The sequence below is a fragment of the Nematolebias whitei genome, chromosome 3 (genome assembly GCF_014905685.2).
Source record: "Nematolebias whitei isolate Nwh7 chromosome 3, NemWhi1, whole genome shotgun sequence".
NCBI classification, from domain to species: Eukaryota; Metazoa; Chordata; class Actinopteri; order Cyprinodontiformes; family Rivulidae; genus Nematolebias; species Nematolebias whitei.
Window position 1 is genome coordinate 41828124 of NC_056500.1, and position 5656 is coordinate 41833779.

The window sequence follows — 5656 nt, forward strand, 5'->3', positions numbered from 1 at the left end:
GGAGAGCTGTGGAGCTGCAGCAGGCGGTGTGGAGAGCTGTGGAGCTGGTTAGAGACGAAACGTTTCTATGTTTTTTTGCTTTGTTTTGTTTTTTGTTTTTTTTGAATGTCCAGAGGACCAGATTGAACTTTTTTGGAACTTTCTACTGTATTAATTGTAAGTTGGAGATTCTAGTCATTTTAAATGTTTTTAAACATATGTAGTGAACTATTGGGAACTAATGGAAAGCGGAAAGCTTTTTTAATTAGTTCTAGACCCACGTGTTTGTGAACCAAGGTTTCATAGAAAGCTCGGTTAATTGCTGATTTATCTGTCCACAGAGACAGAACAGCATCGTTGGTGTGGGATCCTTGGATCTCTACACCTTTAACTACCAGTGGTAGGTAGTGTTTGGTGGACTCTGACTGCTCCAGCTCACAGAGGAGGCTGTCTTGTTGGGTCAGAGTTTGGACCACCGGGTGGGTCTCTTTGGTTTCACATGATTTCAGAGGAATACTCACCGGGCTCGTGTCCTCGGCTGAGGAGTCCTTTGCGCCTTCCGCGGTACCTGCTGTTAGGCAGTCTGTGTTACACTCCGGAGGCATTTCTATTGGCAGTGGTTTGCTCACCTTGGCCCACATCGTCTGATCACCATAATCTATAATCGCGTCGAAGCGATTTATAAAATCCTGGCCAACCAGAAATGGGAATGAGTCAACACTAGACACGTGTACCGGGTGGTATAGTGTCATTCTGCCAATCTGCATGTGAACCATTGCTATAGCTGTCAGGGTTGTCCTCTTCTCTGAGAGACCCTGCATTTCTATAGCACATTCTGTGAGAGGTATTACCCTGTTAACACTGCCAGCGGCTGTCCTCAGCTCCTCGAACAGTTTAGCTGACATAATTGTTATGTCTGCCCCACCGTCCAGTAGTGCTTCATGTGTGAGGACTCCTTCGAGCGTTACTGACAGATACGCCTTCTTGGCGACCCCCCTTCTGATAAAGTTACACAGAAACCTCTTAGGTTTTTTCTGACGTTTCTTCACACGCTCAGACTTGTCTGTGTAATCTTGGTTTGTCTGAACCGTCAGCACAGCAGTAGCTGTTTCTGAGTGCTCAGCTTGCGATGACTCGTCATCGTTTGTGTGTGAGTTCACCCCCCCTTCTTCCGATGAGGGGTTGTTGGAGGCCACAACAACAATGTCTTGGTGTGTACCACCGACATCTGTGACGTTGTCATTCGCGCCCTCAGATTTAATAGCGATCACATCACTGCATAGTGCTCCAGGTTGGTTTCCCGTGTCAGTGTGTTTCAAAGTTTCTAACAACCTGCGTAGTTTCTCTGTCTCTTCCGAGCTCAGAGGTGTAGGGCCTTGTTTCTGGAACTTTTGTGATTTTTTCGCCTCGGTTCGTTTCATCCGAGGTGGGGGACGGTCAGGTACGTCTTGCGGGGGTTCCTTTACGTACTGCCCCTGATGATATGGTTTCTCATATCGTTGCGTCCTGCGCCCACCCATTTTTCGATAATCACTGGCTTCCTCTGAAAGAGGAGCCTTTTTGTCCCAGCGTGCACCTTCAGGACGCGGTTTGTTAGCTTGAACAGACTGTTTCCTCTCTTTCTTCTTAGGAGGAGGCGGCGAAGCACGTCGTCCTTCTAGTTCAAGAGGGAGGGGTTTAACCTTTACACTAGGAAACACTTCTATGGGCGTCTTAGCATGAGAACATGCTTCAAACACATTCACAGCACACTGCTTAATCTCACTGATGGATTTTTCTCTGAAATTTGCCATCATTTGTACTGATTTTTTAAAATCAGAGTGGAGATTTTTGCTGAAAACAAACTTAAAACCATCATCTTCTTCCATTCCGGTCTCATTTCTGTTACCAAAATAAGCTTGGAAGATTCTTTTGTAATAAACTTTTGGATGTTCAGTTTTACCCTGCGTGACCTTGTCTGCAGCCGGGAAACCAGCAGGTCCCGTGCAGGGGTCGTACTCCCTGATCAAAGCTTCACACAGAAGGTTGTAATCCCTCTTCGTAGCATCAGGTAGACGCTCGATGAAGGTGAACACCTCTCTGTCTGAAGTGAGCCGTATCAGACTGATCTTATCCTCTGTCGTAGCATTAGGATAAGATCTCAATCTGAACTCCAGATCTTTGAGATACGCTTTTGTTCCAGCTGACCCCATGGGTCCGGGAACAAAACGTTGTACATATTTTGAGATTTTCTGCAAATCATCCATTGAAGGAGACTGTATCAACGGTCTAACTTGTGTGACTGGTGGTGCAGACTGGTCAAGGCCTGCCCCTACCGCCCATGGTGGGGGTGGGGGTGGCTGATAAGGGTTGGTAGGAGGAGGTGCATATTGGTGCAGGTCTGTCCCCACCCTCCGAGATGGGGGTGGAGAGGACTGCATGGTGTCAGGAGGAGGAGGTGCAAGTGGGTGCAGACCCGTCCTTATCCCCCGGGTTGGGGGTGTTGAAACGGGGCTAAGGTGAGGAGGTGCAACAGCACCTGTCTGGGGTGGTTGTAGCTGACCCTGTTCGTTTCCGAGTCTCAAACCAGCTAGCTCCATGTCAGAAATCAGGTTTGTAGCTGTAGCAAGCCTCTCCTCACAAGCTGTTAGGCGCGCCTGTATTGACTGATTTTCACTTTGTAATTTCAGCCAATTTCTGAGTATTATCTCCTTGTCTGCCTTGCAATCGTCCCGTTCCTTTAATGCCACCTGCAACTGTGCTTGTAACATATCGTTATCTGCACACGCGGCTTCGTATGCTCGTTCCTTATCCGCAATCTTCACCTCATATGATTGAGCCTGTTCTGACAGCTCAGTCTTTGAGAGGTCCCTATCAGTCTGAATTTGTTGTTTCAGCAACTCAGATGCATTCAACAATTCGTCACACCTCTCCTTTTTAGACTCATATCCGTTGAACAGCAAGGTATTTCGTTCAACCAGACGGTCCAGTTCCGCCTTCAAAAGCAGAGCAATTTTTGCCAACCGTTCACGGCTGGATTTTGTGTCCTCCTTCACTTTAGCTGCTTTTGACAACGTCTGCAGCTCCTCATATCTTTGATCGTCATCAAGGTCTAGCAATTTCTCTAATTGTTTACCAACAATTGAATTTGTTAAAATGTGTAACGCTGTCTGGACAGCATCTCCGGATTGTAAGGGGTCAGTGTATTCATCTTCGTCCGCCATTATCTGCTATTTAGAAATTAAATAGGAGATGTAAATGTTTAGGTGGTAAAAGAAAATCAGAAAAATCTCTTTTTCCTGATAAGTTTACTCTTATTTAGTGATTTATCAATTAAACGTGCGTTATCTTCTAGCAAATTAGTAAACTTTTTCCAACTTTGTGAATATCTGTAACTGTATCTTATTTAAAAGTTTCTAAATTTTTATTTTGTACCTGTTTCTCAAGGATTTATCAGTGAATAAAAATTTTGTTGGGTAAATGCTCTCTGCATAAATACCTTCATAACTTTTAAAATGCAAGATAACAGAGTCTATTCAACTTTGAGGAACGGTTAATAACTCAAAAATGCCTTTAAAAGAATAAAAACGTTTAATTTCACTATTTAACCCTAAAAACGAAGTGAAACCTGTGATCCCACGTCTTCTCCACAAGATGTCAGTACAACCTCAACAATTTTAACTCCGACACTGTTTGTGTTGTCCACTAGGGGAGCTATAACTTCCTGTGGCGTTCGGTTGACATCCTGTTGTTAGCCGCTTAGCTTAAAGTTAGCTTCGGCTAAACCCGGTTAAAATCAACGTTTCTGAACGAATTTTTCACACAAACGTGGCAAAATTTTAGCGATTAGACCTCGAAGACTTAAACACCGTGTCAGAACACAGCTTAGCAGCGCTTTTCAGCTTTAAAAAGCAGATTTTATTCCCTATGAAAACGAGTTTTCACTTCCGGGTCACGTGACTGAAATCACCAATGAAAAAGCAGCGCAGGGTTGAGAGGAAGTTACGTAGGCACGCATTCACCCTCCTCAGCAAATCAGAGCGCTCCACAGCAGCAATATTCAACCAACCACGAAGCGTTAGCAACACCCAGCATGTTAGATTAGCATAAAATCAGTTCGTCACTTTTTCCGTCTTTTAAACTGTCAAAATGCACTTTTTCTGTTAAAAATTGTAACGAATCAACTCCCTGAGCTGCACGGAGACGGCGCTCCGTGACAAAACGTCTTTCTAGCTATTTAAACAACTCGTCCGAATTTTCCAGAACCGAGCCGGTCCAGAACCGAACCTCCCGTCCGTTTGGACCTCAGTTTAAACAGAACGCAGCGTTTTTCACAGCTCATCAGCTCTTAGTCACACGTAACAGGCGTACAATTTCAGCTTTCATAAAGACTTATGACACAATTTCAGCTTTCTGTGAGCTTCCTGAGCATCACAGCCCAACACTTAGAACATGCAACGTTTCGCTTCAGCGGCGCAGCATGAGCTGCGGTTCAGCACAGCTGACAAACTGTTACTTTTTAACATACATGCCAACACGTAAAATCAATGTTTACACGGTTACAGTCCATTTATGAGCACGTAAACGGGCCACCAATTTGTAGATGAACAGATGCTCAGATACATTCATCATTTAACACGGATTCCTCATTTTTCTGGACTGAATAAAACGTGCATTGAATTTAATGAAATGCAAACGTGAGACGTCATTTATATTTGACCCATCAAAATGAATGCGGTCATTTATTTACAGAATCAAAATTTAACATCAAACATTTACATTAATCTGGCAAATTATGAAAATAACAACATAAGCAATCAATCAAGAAAAATCATACGGCCATGATTTTTCCGTTGCTTCACCACAGACATTTATGAGACTGTACAATTATGATCTTTTACCCACATGGATGTGGGTGAGCATTTTACACAGACATTTCTAAAATATCTGGAAGAATTTCTACTTGAGAGAAAAGTTTAAAGATGAAAGAAGTTAAGAGGGAGTAAGAGGGTGTGTGAGGGGAAGTAAGTGTTCACCAGAATCGACACTCTCCATCAGAAACCCAGCTCGCCTCGGTACGCTTGGTAGGAAACTTGACCCATTACCTTTCTGATGATAATCAGCAGATATGGTGTTCCGTTAACGCTACCTGTCCAGCGTCTCCTTAGTATGGCTGTAGCTCGTCAGAAGTAGTGGCGAGTGAAAGGTGTTATACTCCCATGGAACTCGGAAGAGCTCTGTTGTCAGGATCATCCCGTCTCTCACAGAACTGGGCTGTTCCAGCAGAACTGCGCAGAAACAGCATCCGAGCAGAGCCTCAACAGAACTTTTGGACTGTGTATCCAGCAGAACTCCAACAGCACTCCATCAGAACTTCTAACAGAACTCTTACAGAACTTCTAACAGAACTCTTACAGAACTGAGTAGACCAGGAAGTACTGACATTTTAAAGAGCTGTTTCCGGTTCACTTTTGGGAGTATCCCCATTGGACAGAAACAACCAGACGGGGTGTGTTTTGTGACGTAAGAGGTTAGACGAAAAACAAGAATTGTTATGGAAAGATCAGAAATGTTCTCACAGGCAGAGAGAGTTTTGTTTTGGCGCGTTTCAGAAACAGGTGCCAAAAACCTCTATATTACGTCTGAGAGGATTCTAAAAACATGACAGTTTTAACATAACAACTTGTTTTGCGTTTGA